We start from the raw sequence: 26,312 nt of genomic DNA, 5'->3' as shown, positions 1-26,312 counted from the left end.
GTGCACAAAAGCGCTGGAAACGGCGAGAGAAGCTTAAAAATGCAACCTTAGTTCAGAAGATTTACTTTTGTTCACAAAGTGGTTCTAAGAGCACAAAACAGCTGGAAACAGTAGCTCTGCGTGCACAAAAGCGCTGGAAATGGCGAGAGAAGCTTAATAATGCAACCTTAGTTCAGAAGATTTACTTTTGTTCACAAAGTGGTTCTGAGTGCACAAAAGCGCTGGAAACAGTAGCTCTGCGTGCACAAAAGCGCTGGAAACGGCGAGAGAAGCTTAAAAATGCAACCTTAGTTCAGAAGATTTACTTTTGTTCACAAAGTGGTTCTGAGTGCACAAAACAGCTGGAAACAGTAGCTCTGCATGCACAAAAGCGCTGGAAACGAGGAGAGAAGCTTAAAAATGCAACCTTAGTTCAGAAGATTTAGTTTTGTTCACAAAGTGGCTCTGCGTGCACAAAAGTGCTGGAAATGGCGAGAGAAGCTTAAAAATGCAACCTTAGTTCAGAAGATTTACTTTTGTTCACAAAGTGGTTCTGAGTGCACAAAACAGCTGGAAACAGTAGCTCTGCATGCACAAAAGCGCTGGAAACGGCGAGAGAAGCTTAAAAATGCAACCTTAGTTCAGAAGATTTAGTTTTGTTCACAAAGTGGCTCTGCGTGCACAAAAGTGCTGGAAATGGCGAGAGAAGCTTAAAAATGCAACCTTAGTTCAGAAGATTTACTTTTGTTCACAAAGTGGCTCTGCGTGCACAAAAGTGCTGGAAATGGCGAGAGAAGCTTAAAAATGCAACCTTAGTTCAGAAGATTTACTTTTGTTCACAAAGTGGTTCTAAGAGCACAAAACAGCTGGAAACAGTAGCTCTGCGTGCACAAAAGCGCTGGAAACGGCGAGAGAAGCTTAAAAATGCAACCTTAGTTCAGAAGATTTACTTTTGTTCACAAAGTGGTTCTAAGAGCACAAAACAGCTGGAAACAGTAGCTCTGCGTGCACAAAAGCGCTGGAAACGGCGAGAGAAGCTTATAAATGCAACCTTAGTTCAGAAGATTTACTTTTGTTCACAAAGTGGCTCTGCGTGCACAAAAGTGCTGGAAATGGCGAGAGAAGCTTAAAAATGCAACCTTAGTTCAGAAGATTTACTTTTGTTCACAAAGTGGTTCTAAGAGCACAAAACAGCTGGAAACAGTAGCTCTGCGTGCACAAAAGCGCTGGAAACGGCGAGAGAAGCTTAAAAATGCAACCTTAGTTCAGAAAATTTACTTTTGTTCACAAAGTGGTTCTAAGAGCACAAAACAGCTGGAAACAGTAGCTCTGCGTGCACAAAAGCGCTGGAAACGGCGAGAGAAGCTTATAAATGCAACCTTAGTTCAGAAGATTTACTTTTGTTCACAAAGTGGTTCTGAGTGCACAAAACAGCTGGAAACAGTAGCTCTGCGTGCACAAAAGCGCTGGAAACGGCGAGAGAAGCTTAATAATGCAACCTTAGTTCAGAAGATTTACTTTTGTTCACAAAGTGGTTCTGAGTGCACAAAACAGCTGGAAACAGTAGCTCTGCATGCACAAAAGGGCTGGAAATGGCGAGAGAAGCTTAAAAATGCAACCTCCGTTCAGAAGATTTACTTTTGTTCACAAAGTGGCTCTGCGTGCACAAAAGCGCTGGAAATGGCGAGAGAAGCTTAAAAATGCAACCTTAGTTCAGAAGATTTACTTTTGTTCACAAAGTTGTTCTAAGAGCACAAAACAGCTGGAAACAGTAGCTCTGCGTGCACAAAAGCGCTGGAAACGGCGAGAGAAGCTTAAAATTGCAACCTTAGTTCAGAAGATTTACTTTTGTTCACAAAGTGGTTCTAAGAGCACAAAACAGCTGGAAACAGTAGCTCTGCGTGCACAAAAGCGCTGGAAACGGCGAGAGAAGCTTAAAAATGCAACCTTAGTTCAGAAGATTTACTTTTGTTCACAAAGTGGTTCTGAGTGCACAAAACAGCTGGAAACAGTAGCTCTGCATGCACAAAAGCGCTGGAAATGGCAAGAGAAGCTTAAAAATGCAACCTTAGTTCAGAAGATTTACACTTGTTCACAAAGTGGCTCTGCGTGCAAAAAAGCGCTGGAAACGGCGAGAGAAGCTTAAAAATGCAACCTTAGTTCAGAAGATTTACTTTTGTTCACAAAGTGGTTCTGAGTGCACAAAACAGCTGGAAACAGTAGCTCTGCATGCACAAAAGGGCTGGAAACGGCGAGAGAAGCTTAAAAATGCAACCTCCGTTCAGAAGATTTACTTTTGTTCACAAAGTGGTTCTAAGAGCACAAAACAGCTGGAAACAGTAGCTCTGCGTGCACAAAAGCGCTGGAAACGGCGAGAGAAGCTTATAATTGCAACCTTAGTTCAGAAGATTTACTTTTGTTCACAAAGTGGTTCTGAGTGCACAAAACAGCTGGAAACAGTAGCTCTGCGTGCACAAAAGCGCTGGAAACGGCGAGAGAAGCTTAATAATGCAACCTTAGTTCAGAAGATTTACTTTTGTTCACAAAGTGGTTCTGAGTGCACAAAACAGCTGGAAACAGTAGCTCTGCATGCACAAAAGGGCTGGAAATGGCGAGAGAAGCTTAAAAATGCAACCTCCGTTCAGAAGATTTACTTTTGTTCACAAAGTGGCTCTGCGTGCACAAAAGCGCTGGAAATGGCGAGAGAAGCTTAAAAATGCAACCTTAGTTCAGAAGATTTACTTTTGTTCACAAAGTTGTTCTAAGAGCACAAAACAGCTGGAAACAGTAGCTCTGCGTGCACAAAAGCGCTGGAAACGGCGAGAGAAGCTTAAAATTGCAACCTTAGTTCAGAAGATTTACTTTTGTTCACAAAGTGGTTCTAAGAGCACAAAACAGCTGGAAACAGTAGCTCTGCGTGCACAAAAGCGCTGGAAACGGCGAGAGAAGCTTAAAAATGCAACCTTAGTTCAGAAGATTTACTTTTGTTCACAAAGTGGCTCTGCGTGCACAAAAGCGCTGGAAATGGTTGAGAGAAGCTTAATAATGCAACCTTAGTTCAGAAGATTTACTTTTGTTCACAAAGTGGTTCTGAGTGCACAAAACAGCTGGAAATGGCGAGAGAAGCTTAATAATGCAACCTTAGTTCAGAAGATTTACTTTTGTTCACAAAGTGGCTCTGCGTGCACAAAAGCGCTGGAAATGGCGAGAGAAGCTTAAAAATGCAACCTTAGTTCAGAAGATTTACTTTTGTTCACAAAGTTGTTCTAAGAGCACAAAACAGCTGGAAACAGTAGCTCTGCGTGCACAAAAGCGCTGGAAACGGCGAGAGAAGCTTAAAATTGCAACCTTAGTTCAGAAGATTTACTTTTGTTCACAAAGTGGTTCTAAGAGCACAAAACAGCTGGAAACAGTAGCTCTGCGTGCACAAAAGCGCTGGAAACGGCGAGAGAAGCTTAATAATGCAACCTTAGTTCAGAAGATTTACTTTTGTTCACAAAGTGGTTCTGAGTGCACAAAACAGCTGGAAACAGTAGCTCTGCGTGCACAAAAGCGCTGGAAACGGCGAGAGAAGCTTAAAAATGCAACCTTAGTTCAGAAGATTTACTTTTGTTCACAAAGTGGTTCTGAGTGCACAAAACAGCTGGAAACAGTAGCTCTGCATGCACAAAAGCGCTGGAAATGGCAAGAGAAGCTTAAAAATGCAACCTTAGTTCAGAAGATTTACACTTGTTCACAAAGTGGCTCTGCGTGCAAAAAAGCGCTGGAAACGGCGAGAGAAGCTTAAAAATGCAACCTTAGTTCAGAAGATTTACTTTTGTTCACAAAGTGGTTCTGAGTGCACAAAACAGCTGGAAACAGTAGCTCTGCATGCACAAAAGGGCTGGAAACGGCGAGAGAAGCTTAAAAATGCAACCTCCGTTCAGAAGATTTACTTTTGTTCACAAAGTGGCTCTGCGTGCACAAAAGCGCTGGAAACGGCGAGAGAAGCTTAAAAATGCAACCTTAGTTCAGAAGATTTACTTTTGTTCACAAAGTGGTTCTAAGAGCACAAAACAGCTGGAAACAGTAGCTCTGCGTGCACAAAAGCGCTGGAAATGGCGAGAGAAGCTTAATAATGCAACCTTAGTTCAGAAGATTTACTTTTGTTCACAAAGTGGTTCTGAGTGCACAAAAGCGCTGGAAACAGTAGCTCTGCGTGCACAAAAGCGCTGGAAACGGCGAGAGAAGCTTAAAAATGCAACCTTAGTTCAGAAGATTTACTTTTGTTCACAAAGTGGTTCTGAGTGCACAAAACAGCTGGAAACAGTAGCTCTGCATGCACAAAAGCGCTGGAAACGGCGAGAGAAGCTTAAAAATGCAACCTCCGTTCAGAAGATTTACTTTTGTTCACAAAGTGGCTCTGCGTGCACAAAAGCGCTGGAAACGGCGAGAGAAGCTTAAAAATGCAACCTTAGTTCAGAAGATTTACTTTTGTTCACAAAGTGGTTCTAAGAGCACAAAACAGCTGGAAACAGTAGCTCTGCGTGCACAAAAGCGCTGGAAATGGCGAGAGAAGCTTAATAATGCAACCTTAGTTCAGAAGATTTACTTTTGTTCACAAAGTGGTTCTGAGTGCACAAAAGCGCTGGAAACAGTAGCTCTGCGTGCACAAAAGCGCTGGAAACGGCGAGAGAAGCTTAAAATTGCAACCTTAGTTCAGAAGATTTACTTTTGTTCACAAAGTGGCTCTGCGTGCACAAAAGCGCTGGAAATGGCGAGAGAAGCTTAAAAATGCAACCTTAGTTCAGAAGATTTACTTTTGTTCACAAAGTTGTTCTAAGAGCACAAAACAGCTGGAAACAGTAGCTCTGCGTGCACAAAAGCGCTGGAAACGGCGAGAGAAGCTTAAAATTGCAACCTTAGTTCAGAAGATTTACTTTTGTTCACAAAGTGGTTCTAAGAGCACAAAACAGCTGGAAACAGTAGCTCTGCGTGCACAAAAGCGCTGGAAACGGCGAGAGAAGCTTAAAAATGCAACCTTAGTTCAGAAGATTTACTTTTGTTCACAAAGTGGCTCTGCGTGCACAAAAGCGCTGGAAATGGTTGAGAGAAGCTTAATAATGCAACCTTAGTTCAGAAGATTTACTTTTGTTCACAAAGTGGTTCTGAGTGCACAAAACAGCTGGAAATGGCGAGAGAAGCTTAATAATGCAACCTTAGTTCAGAAGATTTACTTTTGTTCACAAAGTGGCTCTGCGTGCACAAAAGTGCTGGAAACGGCGAGAGAAGCTTAAAAATGCAACCTTAGTTCAGAAGATTTACTTTTGTTCACAAAGTGGTTCTAAGAGCACAAAACAGCTGGAAACAGTAGCTCTGCGTGCACAAAAGCGCTGGAAACGGCGAGAGAAGCTTAAAAATGCAACCTTAGTTCAGAAGATTTACTTTTGTTCACAAAGTGGCTCTGCGTGCACAAAAGCGCTGGAAATGGCGAGAGAAGCTTAATAATGCAACCTTAGTTCAGAAGATTTACTTTTGTTCACAAAGTGGTTCTGAGTGCACAAAACAGCTGGAAACAGTAGCTCTGCGTGCACAAAAGCGCTGGAAACGGCGAGAGAAGCTTAAAAATGCAACCTTAGTTCAGAAGATTTACTTTTGTTCACAAAGTGGTTCTGAGTGCACAAAACAGCTGGAAACAGTAGCTCTGCATGCACAAAAGCGCTGGAAATGGCAAGAGAAGCTTAAAAATGCAACCTTAGTTCAGAAGATTTACACTTGTTCACAAAGTGGCTCTGCGTGCAAAAAAGCGCTGGAAACGGCGAGAGAAGCTTAAAAATGCAACCTTAGTTCAGAAGATTTACTTTTGTTCACAAAGTGGTTCTGAGTGCACAAAACAGCTGGAAACAGTAGCTCTGCATGCACAAAAGGGCTGGAAACGGCGAGAGAAGCTTAAAAATGCAACCTCCGTTCAGAAGATTTACTTTTGTTCACAAAGTGGCTCTGCGTGCACAAAAGCGCTGGAAACGGCGAGAGAAGCTTAAAAATGCAACCTTAGTTCAGAAGATTTACTTTTGTTCACAAAGTGGTTCTAAGAGCACAAAACAGCTGGAAACAGTAGCTCTGCGTGCACAAAAGCGCTGGAAATGGCGAGAGAAGCTTAATAATGCAACCTTAGTTCAGAAGATTTACTTTTGTTCACAAAGTGGTTCTGAGTGCACAAAAGCGCTGGAAACAGTAGCTCTGCGTGCACAAAAGCGCTGGAAACGGCGAGAGAAGCTTAAAAATGCAACCTTAGTTCAGAAGATTTACTTTTGTTCACAAAGTGGTTCTGAGTGCACAAAACAGCTGGAAACAGTAGCTCTGCATGCACAAAAGCGCTGGAAACGGCGAGAGAAGCTTAAAAATGCAACCTTAGTTCAGAAGATTTAGTTTTGTTCACAAAGTGGCTCTGCGTGCACAAAAGTGCTGGAAATGGCGAGAGAAGCTTAAAAATGCAACCTTAGTTCAGAAGATTTACTTTTGTTCACAAAGTGGCTCTGCGTGCACAAAAGTGCTGGAAATGGCGAGAGAAGCTTAAAAATGCAACCTTAGTTCAGAAGATTTACTTTTGTTCACAAAGTTGTTCTAAGAGCACAAAACAGCTGGAAACAGTAGCTCTGCGTGCACAAAAGCGCTGGAAACGGCGAGAGAAGCTTAAAAATGCAACCTTAGTTCAGAAGATTTACACTTGTTCACAAAGTGGCTCTGCGTGCACAAAAGCGCTGGAAATGGCGAGAGAAGCTTAAAAATGCAACCTTAGTTCAGAAGATTTACTTTTGTTCACAAAGTTGTTCTAAGAGCACAAAACAGCTGGAAAAAGTAGCTCTGCGTGCACAAAAGCGCTGGAAACGGCGAGAGAAGCTTAAAAATGCAACCTTAGTTCAGAAGATTTACTTTTGTTCACAAAGTGGTTCTAAGAGCACAAAACAGCTGGAAACAGTAGCTCTGCGTGCACAAAAGCGCTGGAAACGGCGAGAGAAGCTTAAAAATGCAACCTTAGTTCAGAAGATTTACTTTTGTACACAAAGTGGTTCAAAGAGCACAAAACAGCTGGAAACAGTAGCTCTGCGTGCACAAAAGCGCTGGAAATGGCGAGAGAAGCTTAATAATGCAACCTTAGTTCAGAAGATTTACTTTTGTTCACAAAGTGGTTCTGAGTGCACAAAACAGCTGGAAACAGTAGCTCTGCGTGCACAAAAGCGCTGGAAACGGCGAGAGAAGCTTAAAAATGCAACCTTAGTTCAGAAGATTTACTTTTGTTCACAAAGTGGCTCTGCATGCACAAAAGCGCTGGAAATGGCGAGAGAAGCTTAAAAATGCAACCTTAGTTCAGAAGATTTGCTTTTGTTCACAAAGTGGTTCTGAGTGCACAAAACAGCTGGAAACAGTAGTTCTGCATGCACAAAAGCACTGGAAACGGCGAGAGAAGCTTAAAGTTCTAAAACTTTCAATCCCATTTGTTCAACAAAATACAAAATTTGGAGGACCAAAGTTATGCTGATATGGGAAAAACATTAGAAATTCCCAAATTATTTCTAATTTACTTTTCTTAAAATTTGTTTTTTATTTATTTTTTATTTTAGGATTGAATTCTTTGTTAATAACGTCAAAAAGCCAATGATGCCCCTAATATACTTAAATTTACTTACCTTTACTTACCTTTGGCAGTTGAGAACTCCTCTCTCTCTCTTTTTTTCCCCTGTCTGCTTAAAGCAGATTGACCGCAGCGTCGATATAATCCTGGCTCAGGTCTCAGTCCTCCAGTCCTAGCCACATCTCTGGTGCAAAACTCTATTACCTATATAATATCATAGTTTGTTAAATCATGAGCCCGACTTCAGAACCCAATATAACAAGTGTATTAAATCAACAAACACTCCATATATATTTATACTCCTTAACTCTGTGACCTCCTCTTAGATCACCAGCATGTTTATTCCAATACTCTTCAGTTAACCCAGTTAACTACGTGATCTCCAAGATCACCAACAGGCTTATTCTCTATTCCTTAGTTAACCCAATTAACTCCGTGATCTCCAAGACCACCTGAAGCTTCCTTGATTCTACATCGGTTCCAAACCACGCCATGCAGACACGTCGGTCACTCACCCAGTGAGAGAATCGTTTCCCTTCTGAATTTGTCTTCCCAGAAAGACAGTGTCTCTGTGCTACTTGGTCCCCCAGATTACAGCAGTGAGAGCACTCTTTGGTTCTCAGGCATCAGGTGAGGTTGAGGTCAGAGACCCAGACTACCTGCGCAGTTTTACCTTTCATCCCTGAGATCCAGAGTGTCCTCTCATACGAGTGATCCTGCCGACAACGCCAAAATTGTGGTGGAAATTTCTGTGAAACAAGCACAAAGTCAAACACTTCTTTTCACCTGAATGACATGCACAAATGAGCAAAGAACTTAGGAGAATCTGTGTTCTTACAACTCGCAGCCCCTTTCCACCAAGCATGCAAAGGTATATATTACCCTCCTGTAGTTTCACTCAGTGGAGGAGACATCCCGTCCTTTTGTTTACATGTTCTGTGGATGACCCCCCCTGTGAGAACACAGTTGTTTGATCCCAATCAGAGATACTAAAAGATACCATAAAGTTGTGGTTTCTCAAGGCCATAAAACTCAAGTCTCTTAAGCCACCATCGTAAACCTTAAAGTTGCCCTTTCCGATTAACAATTTGGTCAACCATTTGGTCAGTCCTCAACATACAGTACATGTCTGCTCATGCAATTATACATACACAAATGTAACATTTCCATTACAGTGCTAAAAGTGTTATAGCTGAGCAGGGATCAGTGAGGATGAGGTCGTATTTAAAGGGACTGCTTTGGTGAGAGAATGGGCTGTGATTGGTGAGTGACTGACGAGCACCCATTAACCTATCGTTAGCTGAGCACATGACTCCGTGTCCTGCATGAACTAACACAATGCTTCATTAGTCACTATTTAAGTTCAGGATTTCCACAATGACATTCTCACTTTAAACTTAATTTAAGGTATCTCGAATTGAGGCAAATTAAAGCTGACCTTGAATAATGATCAGTCACAATCAAATTGTCATATATCACAAATCATAAACTGGATTTATTTTCATAATTAATTATGGATACAACTACAAAGTATGTATCTGAAATGGATATCTATATATGGGGGCAGCAGTAGCATAAGGATTTGGTTTGGGAACCGGAGGGTGGCCGGTTCAAGTCCAGCATGGACCATAAGCATAGAAGGTGGACTGGTAGCTGGAGAGGTGCCAGTTCACCTCCTGGGCACTGCTGAGGTGCCCTTGAGCAAGGCACCGTACCCCCCAATTGCTCATAGGGCGCTTTTCCTGGGGGCTGCCCATCACTCTACCATCTCTCTCCAAAAATATGCATGTCTTTGAGCCCTGTGTGTGTGTGTGGGATTGTGGGTTAATGCATGTATTAAAAATGAAAAACATGAGTGTAAAAAGAATTTCCCCTTGTGGGATCAATAAAGGAAGTTTAAGTTTAAGTTATATCATTGAGCATTGTAACAAGTTACATTGTACAAGTACATGTTCTACTGAATAAGGGATCAGCCACTTGCTAACTGTAATACAAACAGCCATCATCAGGAACATCAGAGATATCATAGTTAATAATCATCCCAAGGTACTTGTAGTTCTCTACAATGTCTACCACATGTCCCTTGATGATAGTATTCTAAGAGTTTGAGGACTGATGCCTAAAACTCATGTCCTTGGTTTTTGTCACATTTAGTAGTAAAAATGCACAGTCACACCACTACAGATTCACAATCCACAATGGGACCATGGTTGTTCTCATCTGCATGGAGGAAACTGACTGTCACAGAGTCATCAGCAAATTTGAAAAGTAATCTGTTGTCATGCCAGCTGCGGCAGTCATCAGTATACACATTATAGAGGGGAGGTGAAAGGACACAGGAGGAGACCCTGTGGATGATGACAATGTGTCTTACATGCATTACTTTCTGCGTCAGTTGCCAGTTGCAGCTCAACGCATGTATCCAAAATTATCTTTTCCAGGCACTATACTGATACTGTAGTCACTACAAGTTACGCACGTTCCAGTTTGCCTGGGGGACATTTAAAACAAACCAGTCTACAACACAATAAAAATCACATGAAAATCAACCTCCCTCCTCATCTTTTCATATTTTTTTCTCCTCAATTTTTTAATGTGGATTTAGAATTTGATACTGAGCATAGCCGTGAAATCGCCCCCCCCCCCCCCCAATAGAAATGGTACAAGTTGTCAAATAAATGTTATCTACATAAATCCCCACAGATTTCAAAAACCTTCTCAGAACACAGTTAACATCACAGTATATTGTAAGGTATCACATTTTTTATTACTCACCTTATTGATGGAACCTCAACCATATTTACTGTCCCTGGCTCAGACTCTCTCTCAAGCATCTACAGTAGGTGTTTTCATTCCCAAAACACAGGCTCTCTTGTGGTTCCAAGAGTCTGTAAGAGTAGAACAGGAGGTAGAGCATTCAGCTACCAGGCAGACAACTTCTGTGCATTTACGGTTAAACTTAAAACATTCCTTTTTGATAAAGCCTTGCTGGATCAGGTGAGTCCTGAACCATCCCTTAAGCTGCTATAGGTCTAGACTGCAGGGGAAACTCCCATCATCCACAGAGCACTTCTCCACTTCTCTCTGTCTCTCTGCCCCCCCCCCCCCACCCCCCCACCCCACACTCATTTTTTTTTTTTAATAAATGTCAAAAACTATGTTATTGTTGTGTCTCTTTTCTCCCATAGTCCCTCTCTCTCTTTCTCTCTCTCATTGCAGATACCTCTGACTCCAGAACTGAAGGAGAACAACTATTATTATTATTATTATTAACAACAATACTTAATTAATTAATATATTAATTGTTGCTGCTATCATTGATAATCAATAACTTCTTTACACTGTTATTGTTTACATTTTAACTAGTAAGAGCTGATACCAGATGATCCAGGCAGATGATCGTCCACATTGAGCCTGGTTCTGCTAGAGGTTTCTCCCTGTAAGTGAGGGAGTTTTTACTCTTCACAGTCACCAAAGTCTGCTCATTGTGGGAACTGTTAGGTTTCTTTATATTAAACAAGATTTGAAGGTCTTGACCTTCTATGTAAAGTTCCTTGAGATAATGTATATTATGATTTGGCGCTATACAAATAAAATTGAATTGAATTGAATAGGTGATGGGATAATAATAACAATAATTAATTGAGCAGTAGTATTGCAATATATTCAGTAAACTGTACAGAAATAATATGTTTTTTTTCTTTCATGAACATATTTTCCATTTCATATTATGCACTTACCAACCTTTAACTGTGGGCTGAGTTTCCTGAGCACATATACACATTCACCTAACACACTGGTAAATATTAACCCTTACTATGAGGAACTCATACCTGAAAAAGGGAGTATTTGAATGAACGATACATGGACACAAACTTTTCTCAAATCATGTGCATTATGACTGAAGGGAGTAAGCGAGGTGTCTCTTAATGTTCCTCAAAAGCTACATGCTCCCTCTCCTGGATCCCTCTGGTAACTACACCTGCTCTTACTGCTGCTGGTGTTAGAATAACTTGTTGAACATAAAACACAAGAATACACAAAAATACTGTTCTCTAACTGCTGCAACTGACAGTAAACATTATAACCATAACATGAATATGCTCAAGTATTAGAATATGAGAAATTGAATGGTACTCTGCTACTTCAGCTAACTTGCGGGTAAAGCACAATATTCCTTGTGTCACAAAAAGCAACAAGTGTCAGAACCTGTCTGACTGCCTAATTCAACCAGGCACAACTTTTTTTCTTTCGCGCCTGCGGACACCAGGCCGAAATAGGTGGATGGGCTTTCTGTAAAGAAGGCTCCTGTCGTGGTTTCAAAGCTCTACGTGCTTTCTGGCATTTGCTGGAGGCCCGTCAAATTGCAATCTATAATGAAAGGGGAATCAGAAGTTAGTGTAAATCCCATTATCAATGCCTAGAATATGCTGGCCCCTCATTTCAGCCAAAAAAGCCTCAAACTGTTTGAAAGTTACACCGTTGCGATCATTAGGCCCCAGATCAACATTCTTCCCTCTCATACCCGTATGTACTCTGTACGGCTATCAAAATGGAGCCCGTAGAAATGGGCTTAATTGATACCAAAGGTCACAAAGGTCACCTGGGCCCTTCTGCAGTTTTGGTGTAAATCGGTAATGCAGGCTCAAAGAGCCCCTCGTGACCAGTGGGTCAAATTTGGGGCTCCTAGGCACCTGGGAAGGCCCCGAAAGGGATCGTAATTTCCCCAAAAATCTCCAGAACCAAGAGGCTGCGAACCCTGTTTAGGCCCCTGACCAGCTAGAGGGCTGAAATCCAAGTGACAACTCATGTAGCGTTGATAAGAAATTCCCTCAAGCATTCCAAGTTACCAGATATAATGAAATTCCCTACTGACAGTCCTAACATATCACATTCACAGTGACGTTACTCTGACCTTTAACTTCGAAGGGAATAAAATTCTTCATCTTTGAATTGAAGTTAATATTTTTACCAAGTTTGACGACATTCCCATGAGCTGATCTTTAGATATCAATTTAAGGAAAAATGAGGGGGGCAGTTTGGGCTGGGCTCCTCCTGAAGTCTGCCACCATCTCTACAGTTTTCAAAGCGTTCAGCTCCAGGTGGTTCTGGCTGCACCAGGAAGCCAGGCTGTTAACTTCCTCTCTGTAGGCAGCTTCGTCCCCATTGGTGATTAATCCGATGAGGGTCGTGTCGTCTGCAAACTTCAGGAGTTTGACAGAGGGATGGCTGGAGGTGCAGTTGTTGGTGTAGAGGGAGAACAGTAGAGGGGAGAGCACACAACCTTGTGGGGCTCCAGTGCTGATGGTCCGGGACTCAGAGACAAGCTTGCCCAGCCTCACGCGCTGCTTCCTGTCAGTCAGGAAGTTAGAGATCCACCTACAGGTGGGCTCAGGCACGCTCAGCTGTGTCAGCTTGTCCCGGAGAAGAGCTGGGGCGATGGTGTTGAATGCGGAGCTGAAGTCCACAAACAGGATCCTGGCATAGGTGCTGGGGGAGTCGAGGTGCTGGAGGATGAAGTGGAGTCCCATGTTGACTGCGTCGTCTACGGACCTGTTGGCTCTGTAGGCAAACTGCAGTGGGTCGAGGAGGTGGTTGGTTATTGTCTTGAGGTGGGTCAGCACGAGGCGCTCAAAGGTCTTCATTACTACAGAGGTCAGGGCGACAGGTCTGTAGTCATTAAGGCCTGTGATCCTCTGCTTCTTGGGAACGGGGATGATGGTGGATGTTTTGAGACAGGCGGGTACAGCACATTCAGCCAGTGAGGTGTTAAAAATGTTCGTGAACACTGGCGAAAGCTGGTCTGCACAGTGCCTCAGTGTGGAGGGGGAGACAGCGTCGGGTCCAGGTGCCTTGCGGGGGTTCAACTTCTTCAGAAGCTTGTTTACATCTCTCTCCTGAATAGAGAGAGGTGTGATGGGGGGGAGGGGGGTTGAGTCTTTGTCCAGGCTGGGGTGAAGAGGTGTAATAGCTGTGTGGGGGGGCTGGGAGTCTGGGTTAGAACTGGTCCATTGTCTTTCAAATCTACAGTAAAAGTCATTCAGTTCGTTTGCAAGTTTCAGGTCTTCCACAGAGTGGGGGGATTTGGTTTTGCAGCCGGTGATCACTCGCAGCCCCTTCCAGACTGACGAGGAGTCGTTGGCTGCAAACTGTTGTTCCAGCTTCTTTGAGTACTGTCGTTTGGCCTCCTTAATCTCCTTGCCAAACGAGTATTTTGCCAGTCTGAAACTATCCATGTCCCCACTCTTGAAGGCCGCCTCCTTCTCCAAACGAAGCTGTTTGAGTTTTGCAGTGAACCAGGGCTTGTCGTTGTTATAGCTCACCCTGGTGCGTGTTGGGATACATCTGTCTTCACAGAAGCTGATGTATGACGTCACTGCATCTGTGTATTCATCGAGGCTGTTGGAAGCAGTTCTAAAAATGTCCCAGTCAGTGTTATCCAGGCAATCACGCAGCTCCTCCACAGCTTCTCTGTTGCTCCAGTTCTTGGATCTCAGCACAGCAGGTTTAGAAAGTTTGAGTTTCTGCCTGTAAGCTGGGATCAGGTGAATAAGAGCGTGGTCGGACAGGCCCAGAGCAGCGCGGGTAACTGCATGATACGCCTTGGTGATGGTGCTGTAGCAGTGATCAAGAGTGTTCTCCCCCTGGTCGGGCATTTGATCAACTGTTTATATTTCGGGAGTTCCTGAGATAAGTTCCCCTTATTAAAGTCCCCGAGGACAATAACAGGGGAATAAGTGTTCTCTCTCCTCCTCTCCACCCCCAGTACCTGCTCGGCAAGTTGTCGTTGTGCTTCGCGCACGACAGCTTGCGGGGGGATGTACACGCCGGCCAGGGTGAAAGAGGTGAACTCACGGGGAGAGTAGAACGGTCGGCAGGTAATGAAAAAAGTTTCCAGGTCCGGAGAACAGGACTGTAAAATGACTTTCACGTCGCTGCACCAGCCCTGGTTTATATAAAAACAAATCCCTCCGCCTTTTGCCTTGTCTGAGAGGATCGGGTCGCGGTCCGCGCGTAACAGCTGGAAGCCGGTCATCTGTGCGGCGGAGTCCGGTGTGGCTTCAGTCAGCCACGATTCCGTGAAACACAAGACAGAAGTAAGGGAAAAGTCTCTATTTGTCCGGATGAGGAGGCGCAGTTCGTCCATCTTATTGCACAGCGAGCGGACATTGGAGAGGAGGATGCTCGGGAGAGGTGAGTGTAATCCCCGCTCCCTGAAGCGCACCAGGGCCCCAGCGCGCTTCCCTCGTCGTCTCCGCCGGAGTCTCACTGCGTGTCCGAGGACCACCGCACCTTTGATGAGTAAGTCCACTAAATCCACGGAAGAGGCGATAAAGTTGGGACATAAATCGGATGGTGTTGTGTCCCTGATGGAAAGAAGCTCGTCCATCGTGAAAGTAATCCGAGTAGGGTCGCAGTAAACAGAATTAAATACTAAAAACAAACACAAAAGTGCGCACCAACACACCGAGGCGACCGTTCGTGGCGCCATCTTGATGTGATTTTGTTTACTTAATAAGTGTTTGTCCGAAAGTTTGTCTTGTTCGTCTCGTCTGTATGCGTTGGATTACAAGTACAGTCAACAGGCTCTGCTGAACATCCGTAAAAGCAACAATAACAACGTGTTGGACACTACAACAGAGAAAACAATCAAGGAGCTCGGACTACTTCGCCAGCCCTGGACTAAGCCGGACCCACACCGGACTACACCGGACCCACACCGGACTACAGCCCCGATCAGGAGACGTCGGAAGCGGTGTGCGAGAGTGCAGAAGAGGGGCAAGCGTGGAGGTATCCGAGCCAGGCTAGCGGCTAGCCCAACTCGCCCAGCCATACCATCCATCCTCATGGCCAACGTAAGATCCCTGGACAACAAAATGGACCACATACAACTGCTGAGATCAGCGAACCGAACAGTGAGTAACTGCTGTGTGCTTGTCTTCACTGAAACATGGCTAACTGACAACATCCCCGACTCTGCTGTACATCTTGAGCAGCTAACATGCTATCGAGCGGACAGAGCCCACGTTAACGGGTGTAAACAACGCGGAGGAGGAGTCTGTGTTTACATTCGTGACGCGTGGTGCCAGGACGTTGTGGTAGTATGCAGACACTGTTCACCACTGGCGGAGTTTATGATTCTAAAGTGCCGTCCTTTCTACCTGCCGAGGGAATTTACTGCGGTTTTGATAATCGCGGTTTATATCCCTCCAACCTCCAGCAGCAGTGACAGGAATGCGGCACTCTGTGAATTACATCAGGCCATCAGTGAACAACAGACAGCACACCCAGATGGATTCACTATCGTCGCTGGAGACTTTAATCATGCCAATCTGAAAACACTACTCCCCAAACTTCACCAGCATGTTAATTTCCCAACAAGGGAGAAAAACACCTTGGACTTGGTTTACACTTCACACAAAGGTGCATACAAAGCCTCCCCCCTCCCCGTCATCGGACTTTCTGACCACATCACTGTTATACTAATGCCAGCATATCGGCCCAGAGTGAGAGTGGAAAAACCGGTTCGGAAAGAGATTTCAGTGTGGCCGGAGGGATCAATGAGTGCTCTTCAAGACTGTCTTGAGACAACAGACTGGGACATGTTCAAGCAAGCAGCCACTCACAACAACCTCATTGACAATGAGGAGCTCACAGACACTGTTTGCTCTTACATCCGCAAATGCATGGATGATGTGACCCACACAAAGACCATCATCACTCGGGCTAACAAGAAGCCATGGCTGACAGGAGCTGTCCATCAGCTGCTGAGGGCCAGGGACAAAGCCTTCAGAGCCGGGGATAGGATTGGCCCAAGAACAGCGAGAGCCAGCCTGTCCCGTGGCATCAAAACAGCTAAACAGGACTTCACAAAAAAGATTACAAGCCACTTCAAGGACAGCAGAGACACGCGCAGCCTGTGGCAGGGCATCCAGACCATCACGGATTACAAGCCTGCATCACAGACCTGCGACGACAACATCTCTCTGCTCAACGACCTCAACAGCTTCTTTGCAAGGTTTGAAGCAACCAACAACACAAGCCCACAGAAAACTCCAGCCCCCCCCCACGACCAGGCTCTTCGCCTGTCTGCAGAAAGTGTGAAGAGGGCACTCGCCACTATCAACCCCCGAAAAGCAACAGGCCCAGACAACATTCCAGGCCGTGTACTGAGGGACTGCGCAGAGGAGCTTAAGGATATCTTCACAGTTATCTTCAACACTTCTCTGAGTCAAGCTGCTGTTCCATCACATTTCAAGACCTCCATCATCATACCTGTACCAAAGAAACCGGCTCCATCCTGCTTCAATGACTATCGCCCTGTGGCACTTACCCCCATCATAATGAAGTGCTTTGAACGGCTAGTCATGTCACACATCAAGACCATCCTCCCCCCCACCATGGACCCCTTTCAGTTTGCATACCGGGCCAAACGTTCCACAGAAGACGCAATCTGCTCTGCTCTCCACCCAGCCCTCACACACCTGGAAAAAGCAGACTCACATGTGAGAATGCTTTTCATAGACTTCAGTTCAGCTTTTAACACCATTATCCCACAACAACTCATCTGTAAACTGGACCAGCTGGGGCTCAACACCTCCCTTTGCAACTGGGTGTTGGACTTCCTCAGCGAGCGGCCACAAGCAGTACGAGTCGGCAACAACATCTCGAGCAGCATCACACTGAGCACAGGGGCCCCACAAGGCTGTGTGCTCAGTCCCCTGCTCTTCACCCTGCTGACTCACGACTGCACACCTACCTACAGCACCAATCACTTGGTAAAGTTTGCGGACGACACTACTCTGGTGGGTCTCATCACCAAGAACGATGAGACCTACTACAGGAAGGAGGTCAACCTCTTGACCACGTGGTGCAGAGACAACAACCTCCTGCTGAATGTCAGCAAAACAAAGGAGATTGTGGTTGACTTCAGGAGAAGACACACTGAACACCCACCACTGACCATCGATGGTGCTGCTGTGGAGCGAGTGAGCAGCACCAAATTCCTGGGGGTGCACATCAGTGAGGACCTCTCCTGGGCCACCAACTCTGCATCACTAGCGAAGAAAGCCCAGCGGCGCCTCTACTTCCTCCGCAAGCTCAAGAAAGCAAAAGCCCCCACTCCCATCCTGAACACATTCTACAGGGGCACCATTGAAAGCATCCTGTCATGCTGCATCACTGTGTGGGGCAGTAGCTGCACTGAATACAGCTGAAAAGCACTGCAACGCGTGGTGAACACAGCTGCTAGGATCATTGGTGCCCCACTCCCCTCCTTGCAAAGCATATACACCATCCGCCTCACCCGGAAAGCCACCTCGATTGCGAGGGACACCAGCCACCCCGCACACAGCCATTTCAGCCTCCTACCCTCTGGAAGAAGGTATGGGACCCTCCGTTCCCGCACCACCAGACTCAGCAATAGCTTCATCCACCAAGCTGTCAGGAAGCTAAATTCTCTCCACTCACTCCCCCCAGCCATATCCGACCGTCTGACAACAGGCTGAAATCCCCCCCCCCTCCAAAAATCACTCAGGACTCTGAAACAAACTGTCTCTGCACTTTATCACTTTATCACTTTATCACTTTATCACTTTATCACTTTTTTATCACTTATCACTTTTACCTCTTTTAACTTGCACTGCTGTAATGTAATGTTTATCTGTTGTTTATCTGTTGTGCCTGTGCACTTTATATGTTTCACTGTGGGGAGAGTGGGAAACGTTCTTTCGACTGCTTTGTATGTTTACATGTGAAATAGTTGACAATAAAGCTACTTTGACTTTGACTTGACTTGAGTAGAGTAAATGTGAAGTAAAATGAACCGCTTTTTCACTCTTGTCCTTATTTTCACACCTCTCCTGCATTGTTCCTTGTCTCCTGATTGGGGTAAACATATCAAATAAATAAATGAACAATAAACAAGTTTGTAGCCTGAACCAAGGGGGTCAACACTCTGCAATACACACTGTCCTTATTGCACAAAGTCTGCTCTCAATGGAGACACAAAATCAATCCAGTTTTCCCAGTAGTTTTTAAAAGTTTCTGATTTTAGTCTAGCTGAGAAAGTCAGCTTCTCCATTCTTACCATTCTTACTTACTTTGTCTCTCACATCTCCTTTTACCGCCTGCCTCTAAAGGTTGCCTATATAAACTAGTTTATGACAGTGGAGCCAAGCTTTTTGGATCTTTTTATGTTTGTTTTTTTATCTTTCTATTAATTGTTCTATTACAATATAAATTCTTGTAGAAGGGTCTCTTAAAATTGAGTTTTGATACTTTATTATCATTATTTAAAAGTGCAGTGTGTAAGATTTAGGTTAAAGGGAACTACTGGCAGAAATTTAAGGAAGTACAATCCTCATGATGTTTTCACTAGTTTTCTTTACCCCAGAAAAGGCCCTTTATATTTAAATGCTTTATATTTACATGTAGGGGGGTCCTCTCTAAGGAGTCCACCATGTTTTTTACATTAGTCCAGACTGGACAAACTAAACACCTTTTGAGTTTTTATGACAACAAAGGCTACAACGGATTCTTTTTCATGTTTGGAAGGAGAGGGTGAGGTGAGCTGCAACATGAAATTTAAACACTAGATATCACAAAATTCTACACACTGTACCTTTGAGTTGATATGCTAAATATGTTATATTTATATACTTAAGAGATCTGTTTTTATGGGCGCTCTGTGTCTGGACAAAATCTAATGAGGCTGTGTAGTCTGCTGGATGCTGTTTACTTGATGGCTTTTCAAAGGCAACAGGACATATACTGTATAATGCAAAGCAATTAATTGAGGTATGGGGAGGGCAAATGAAAAATAAAATCTACATCAGAGGAATTATCTGGAGCTATTGTTATGGACTTTTAATGGGGATTCATGTGGAACCCCTGTTCTGACACTGTACAAACTGCAGCTGGGCTGTTATATTTCTCTCTATATATATAAGACATAAGCCCCAGAAGCCTCAGGTTCAATCTGCATCATTTCTCTCTACATAATTTGATTAATCAAACATTTGTTAGAAATATACTGCACTAAAGTAGAATATGATTGGATATGAGGATCTACCAAAGATCTTGTGTTCTACTTCTTTTTGGTTATTTAACACATCTATTCTTTTACTATCACAGAAAACCATATAGTCGTAAAAGTCAGCCAAAATTGGGGAAAATGCAGTGATGGGTTTGTCATCACCCAATTAATATAATGTGATAATTTATTTAAGAAAATGCCTTGTTTATATTTCTTTTAGCAAATGTAAAATTACTACAGGGTGTATCAATGTATCTATATGTATCAGCTTTTCAAATGTGGACAGAGGCTGTAGCTATTCACAAAGATGTGAGTGCAGTAGTTCGTGTGAGTGGCTCGTGTGAGTAGCCAGAGTTCGTTTCCAGCTGAATGCTCCGATGGTATTTAAAGTTTGTTGTGGCTCAGAGAACAACGGGCCTCACACACATGTACACACACATAACTCTCTTACCATTTCTGTGAGAGGTTCAGGTTTGAACACTGCTGTTATATCGTGCTTCCTTGTTGCATATTTTTGTGCTCTCAAGAGTTTGTTTAAACAAATCGTAAATTAATCAATGTCAACAGAACATTTATCAGAAAATTAATCTGCACAGGAAACCTTTAAGAAGATTCAAATGAATGGAATTGTCATGTGCTCATGTTTCCCGGTTCCCGGTTCCCGGTTGTTGAGTGAAGTCAAAACCCAAATCGTTCATGAAGGAGCATAACTAATGTCGTATATTGGGGTTGCGATGATGTGAAGATGATGAAGGAATCTCCGATGACACCGTCTTAATTGTATAAAATGTTTATTACAAAAAAGTTCAGCATCAATACAAGCAATGCAATCTGCCTATGGAGAGATCCGAAGTCAATGTGAATCTTCTCTCTCGAGTCAACTTCATCTCCTCGTTTATATAGGAGGGTTGTTTGCGTAAACCTAAAGAAAACACATCTGGTTTCTTTCCAGCTCTTCTCGGTTGTCCAGTGACAAGAAGAGAGACAACACTAGCTCAAATATAGTGTTGCACTTAGAACTGTGACCTAATGCCCTACCATACGTTCAGGCTCTCTCCAAATTCCTCAAGACCTGTGGACCTCAAACCTAGAGATAAATTTATTTTATGGGGAGGACTACACATAGCATTTCAGACACCACATATTTCCCCCCTTCGAGACTACGCAGAGTCTCGAAAAACAAAAAGTATAACATATATGTTGAAATTTGTGATTTAGCAACATTAAGTAACTTTATGGAGTGCGAGAGTGAAAAACCTGTCAGGCAGCTATCTTTCCTGAAACATCCCTCAATCAATCAAAACAGGAAAATTCTCTCACGGCCCCTCTGCCTTAGGCGGCCACACGTAGTACTCCAGACCAATCAAAAAAATGAAGAATTTAATAATCTGTATATGAATATTACTGAATCAAATACATATGGAAACCTCAGAAAAATAAAATCAAAAAATGTCCAAATTCAGGCTGGTCGACCCATCGCACCTTCCAATGAACCTGTCCTTGCCTAGCCCCAATATCCCTAGACATCAAAACAATAAAAAAATCTGAGGTCCCAATATATTCACCCAGTAACAACATCATTCTTCAAAAATTATCGTAAAAAGAAAATGTTATAAAAGTTGAATATTGCTCATACAATAATAAAAAACTAAAAGCTAAGTCAAACATTTATATTTTACTAAGATTATCATAAGCATTATCAAAGATTACAACAATATAATCAAAAATATATAAGAAAAGACAAGAATATATCACACTGCAGCTCCTTCGCAGCGTCGACTCTCAGTGTAGTGTCGATGGTGTGGTGACTTCTAGACATGTTATCACAGTGTCCTTGCTCAGAGTCCTTCAGTCCATTCTTATTGTCCATGTTTGAGTGTCTTAATCCCTTCAGCATATCCCCCAATATTGTTCTAGGAGGAAAGAAAAGAAAACACCAAACAGTATCTTTTGCAGAAACAATCAAATGCATAGAAATGTATAAGTCATGACATCACATTATTTCCAATTATGAGTCACTATTTCCATTTCCCCCCTTTTATAATAACATTCTATATATATAAAAAATACCAGAAACACAGGGCGGATGATAGACTGCACCGAGACGTTGTTTAAGTCCTAGTTTTTGTAGTATTAGTTTTATCGTCTTATCCACGAACTCTTTGCCATTGTCTGAAGAAATTCGATCTGGAAGTCCCCATCTACTGATGACTTCTCTACACAAAAATTTAGCTACAGACTGAGCATCCTTCCGCTTGGTTGGACAAGCTTCAGGCCATCGTGAAAATCTGTCAACAACAATCAGCATATATCTTTTACCTTCAACTGGTTTTATCATGTCAACATAGTCCACTACTAACTCACGCATTGGACCTCTCGGAGTTGGAATGTAACCAGGAGGTACTGGAACACCCCTCCGAATATTATTTTTCAGACAGATGGTACATCTGCCTATAACAAAATCAATTCGTTCAAGCAAGTATGGTGCCCAAAAACCATACTCCTTTGTGATTTTTCTCCTAACTTCCCCCCTTGCAACATGAGCTAACCCATGAGCTTCCTGAATCATCAGACCTAACAGGTCTGAAGGTGCTACTATCAGCCCCTCATGATTTCTCCAAAGTCCAGTAGAATCTCGGGTTGCACCTCGATCTAGCCACAGCTGTTTATCAGCTGCAACAGTAGTTTCCTGCATTAAAATCACATCTCTAAGTGTAATTTTTTCTTCTAAGTCCACTTCATGAGTGACTAGAAAGATCTTTCCCAATTTGTCTGCACATGTGACTGCTTTTGCAGCTTCGTTTGCCGCTTTATTTCCTTGTGTGACTTTTGATACATCGGTTTTATGTGCTGCACATTTAGCTATCGCTATCTCTTTAGGTTTCATCATGGCATGCAACAGTTTCATTATTTGATCGTGATGTTGTATTGGAGAACCATCTGTTTTCTTCTTCTGTCACTCGTTTACCTTCCGCCAACAAACATGCTTCAGTTAGCCCCACTAGTTCAGCAAGTTGTGCTGATGCAGGCTGTGGCACTACTTCAGCCTTCTCAACAACAAATCCCGTTCCTTGGGCTTTTACCACTGCATAGCCAGCACTCAATTTATCACCCACACGATAACAAGATCCATCAGTCCAATACTCAAGATCCGCCTCACGCAAAGGGAGGGCTTGCAAATCTGATCTAAGTCTAGAGTATTTTTCTGCTTCATGCACACAGTCATGTGGTTCACCATCCTCTGGGGTTGGCAAACTCTCAGCTGGATTCACCGTGACACACCTGGCTAGGGTGACATCTTCCTGCTCTAAAAGCCTATGATAGTCTCTAAGTCTAGACATAGTCAATGTGTATTTACCATAGTTCAAGAGATTTCTGAGACTATGATGTGTAAGAATTGTCACTGGATAGCCCATTGTGACAGATGACGCCTTATCATACATTAAAGAAACTCCCACCATTGCTCTGTAGCACAGTGGTAGTCCCAGTTCAACTTCTGAATAAGCAGTGGAATAGTAAGAAATAGGTTGAGGACTTGTCCCCGTTCCTGTTGGTTGACAAAGAACTGCACATGCATATTTATCCCCAGAAGAGGTGGACACATACAACAAGAAGTTCTTAGTGTAATCTGGAAGTGCTAATGCTGGAGCCTCCTGTAATCTCTGTTTGATTGTCTCAAATGCCAAAAGGCCTTCCTGTGTCCAGGAAAGATTACCATGAAGTTGATTATTACCAGTATCTTTTATCATAGCTCTCAAAGGTCCCGTTTAACTAGCATAATCCTCTATCCATACTGAGGAATAGCCAGCAATACCAAGAAACGTCATCATTTCTCTGACTGTTCTAGGTTTTGGAGCCTTTTGAATGGCTTCTAACTGACTATCAGAAATGCTTCTATGTCCCTTTGTTATCGTCTGACCCAAATAAATCACTTTCTCCTGACAGTACTGCAGCTTCTTCTGAGAGGCCTTGTGCCCCTTCTCTGCCAGTATCTGTAGTAGTTTAATCGAATCCTTATGACATGTCTCTTTATCTGGTGAACAGATGATAATATCATCCACATATTGAACAACAGTGCTTTTTAGTTCCTGATTTATCCCTGCCAAATCATCTTTCAACACTTTGTTGAAAATGTGCGGACTATGTTTGAACCCTTGTGGCAATCTCTTATACTCATAAAATTGTCCTTTGTATATGAATCCAAATAGACCCTGGCTTTCTAAACTAAGTGGAACACTGAAAAAGGCACCACATAGATCTAATACTGTAAAATGTGTTGAATCTGGAGGAATTTGAGTTAACAAAGTGTGCAGATCCGGCACTTCTGCTGGAGAATCAGCTACTACTTCATTTACTGCTCTCAAATCATGTACCAGGCGATAAGAATCATCTGGCTTCTTCACAGGTAACAAAGGCGTGTTACTTTGAGGATTCTTTGTTATCTTTAGAACATCTGCTTTCAGAAGTCCTTCAATTTGTGGTTCAATCCCTCGAATTGCCTCTTCTTTTAGTGGATACTGGTTCTTCCAAGGAGGTCTGGCTCCTGGTCGGAGTTCAACTTTCGTCGGTTGGGCTGACTTTACAAGTCCAATATCAGTACTATGTCGTGACCATAAGCATTCTGGAACTTGTTGCAGCATCTCCTCTCTCATAGTGTCTAAGCTCTCCTTAACACTGCAGATCGACTCATGTGTCATCCGCACTGTTTGTGGCTGTCCTTGTCCTTGAGCAGAGATCATAATCTTAATGAATCGTTGATCTTCACTTTTCCAGTCTCATTGGAGCTAGCATCTCCCAAGTCCTTTGTCCTCCAAGTTATATCACCTCTCTTTTCCGCTCTAGCCAGCATCCATCTGATTTCAGAGTCATATCCACCTATCATCTGCTCCGAGTCACTCTGATCATCATCATCATCTCCGATTTCCATCCTCCTCATACTTAGTCTACCTCTGGCTTCCAGAGTTGACGTTTTCCTCTTACTTTTGGAGCTTGGATACATCCTTATGGTTGTTTCCGCTTTTCCCATCTCTATCGTTCGGTCATCATCATCTCTGACGCGATAGTTTCCTTCCTGACTGATCACTGGGAGCTGAGGATAGACATCCTTGAACTTCAACTCCTTCTCATAAGGTGGGGGTCTCTTTACTGGATCCTTATGTGAGAACGGTGCAGTGATTTCTATCATCAATTTTTCTGTTTCTTTAGCATTTTGTCCTATTTCTTCTGCTCCTCTGTCTCTGTTATCCTTTGCAGCTTTTATCAGTTTCTGTCCCTCATTTTCAAACAACTGGAGAATGCCGAGCTCCACTTGTCTCTTTTCTTTACGTTTTGCCCCTTTTTTCCCTTTCTTTTGGTTTGCCTTATATGTAGACACAAGCACCTGCATTATTTTAATTACATCAGGGTTAAGAGTCCCCTGAACTGGCCATGGTTGGTCAATATCAGGCCAACGCTTATGCCATTTCTCTGATAACTTTACGATGCCTATGCCTTTAATTAAAGGGTTATTTTTCTGTACTATATCAACCGGAGTGATTGCTTTTGAAGTTTTAATGTCCTTTTTAAACATTTTAATGGTGCTTTTATATCCCCTTATTGTATTTTAAACTAATTATTTAGACTTAAGACAATTTAAAGCTAATTGAATCACTTTTTTATTTTATTTGTTTCTTTTAATTTAATTTAATTCATTAATTAATTGATTTTTAATAAGCCATTATGTTATAACAATCAGTGAGAGAAAATTAAATTAATTTGTCAACTCTAAAGAAATCAAGCACTTATTAATATAATAGCAAGATCACCACAATAAGTCCACATAAAATGTTGACTCAGCACACAAACAATCTATCAAATTATAAACACACTTTTCTCAATGTCTTGCAAACAAAGAAAAGCCAATCAGAATTAAAGCTCAAGAAATCTAGTGTTCCCACAAGGGACAAACTATCACCAAATGTGCTCCCACTCACAGCCAGACAACCACCTAATTGTCATCAAACTCACACACATTCACCTCAAATCATCAAACAATCACAAAATTGAATTACCAATGAAGCTCAAATCAGAATGAACCATACACAGACAACAAATTCACTTTTGCAACTTTCAGCATTGAGTTTAAATCAAATCATCATACTCCATGAATTAATTAAATGCATCAACTGGTCAGTGCTTTACCAAGCGTCCCTATTAAAAAACTACAGCATGTGAGATGTCATATATATAAGCAGACAGATGGATGTACTAATGCACTAAAGGTAAAAATGTACAAGTACAAAAATTGATAGCTCAGATTAGTCCAAGTATAGACAATGGTAGTTTTCTGCTAAAAAGGAAACAACTCAGAGTCTCAAGTTGCTTAATGAATATCAGGCAATACTGAAATGTTTATCTAAGTCAATTTAGTGTAAGAGAAACACATGATGTAGGAGAAGTGGCAGGAGTTCATAAACAAACCATACAAAACCAGATGTTCTACCACTAAGTGTTTTAAAAGGTCAAGCAAACACCAGAAGTGTCACACAAACATCAATCACAACCAACTCAGAGCTATAAAAGTAACACTTTAACGATCTCCCAACTCGCTCAATTTTATCTTCTCACTTTACTGAGGTATTTCTCCAACACCCCCCAAATTGAGAAATATCTTTATAAAAGCCTTTAAGTCAAAGAAAACTAATA

The 26,312-nt window shown here is 42.7% G+C and overlaps 1 long non-coding RNA gene across 1 annotated transcript in view; it reads right to left on the bottom strand.

Annotated features, from left to right (window-relative positions):
- Positions 1 to 10,361: 10,361 nt before the first annotated feature.
- The window catches only part of LOC138411432 (uncharacterized), a 79,505-nt gene continuing 63,554 nt past the window's right edge, over positions 10,362 to 26,312 (bottom strand). The window contains exon 3 of the long non-coding RNA XR_011244075.1: positions 10,362 to 10,479. This is a non-coding gene — a long non-coding RNA (uncharacterized lncRNA). The remainder of the gene's footprint in view (positions 10,480 to 26,312) is intronic.

This window comes from Paralichthys olivaceus, chromosome 9 (genome assembly GCF_024713975.1).
Source record: "Paralichthys olivaceus isolate ysfri-2021 chromosome 9, ASM2471397v2, whole genome shotgun sequence".
Lineage (NCBI taxonomy): Eukaryota > Metazoa > Chordata > Actinopteri > Pleuronectiformes > Paralichthyidae > Paralichthys > Paralichthys olivaceus.
The sequence above is the reverse complement of the archived record's forward strand: the minus strand, read 5'-3'. Positions and strand labels throughout refer to the sequence as shown.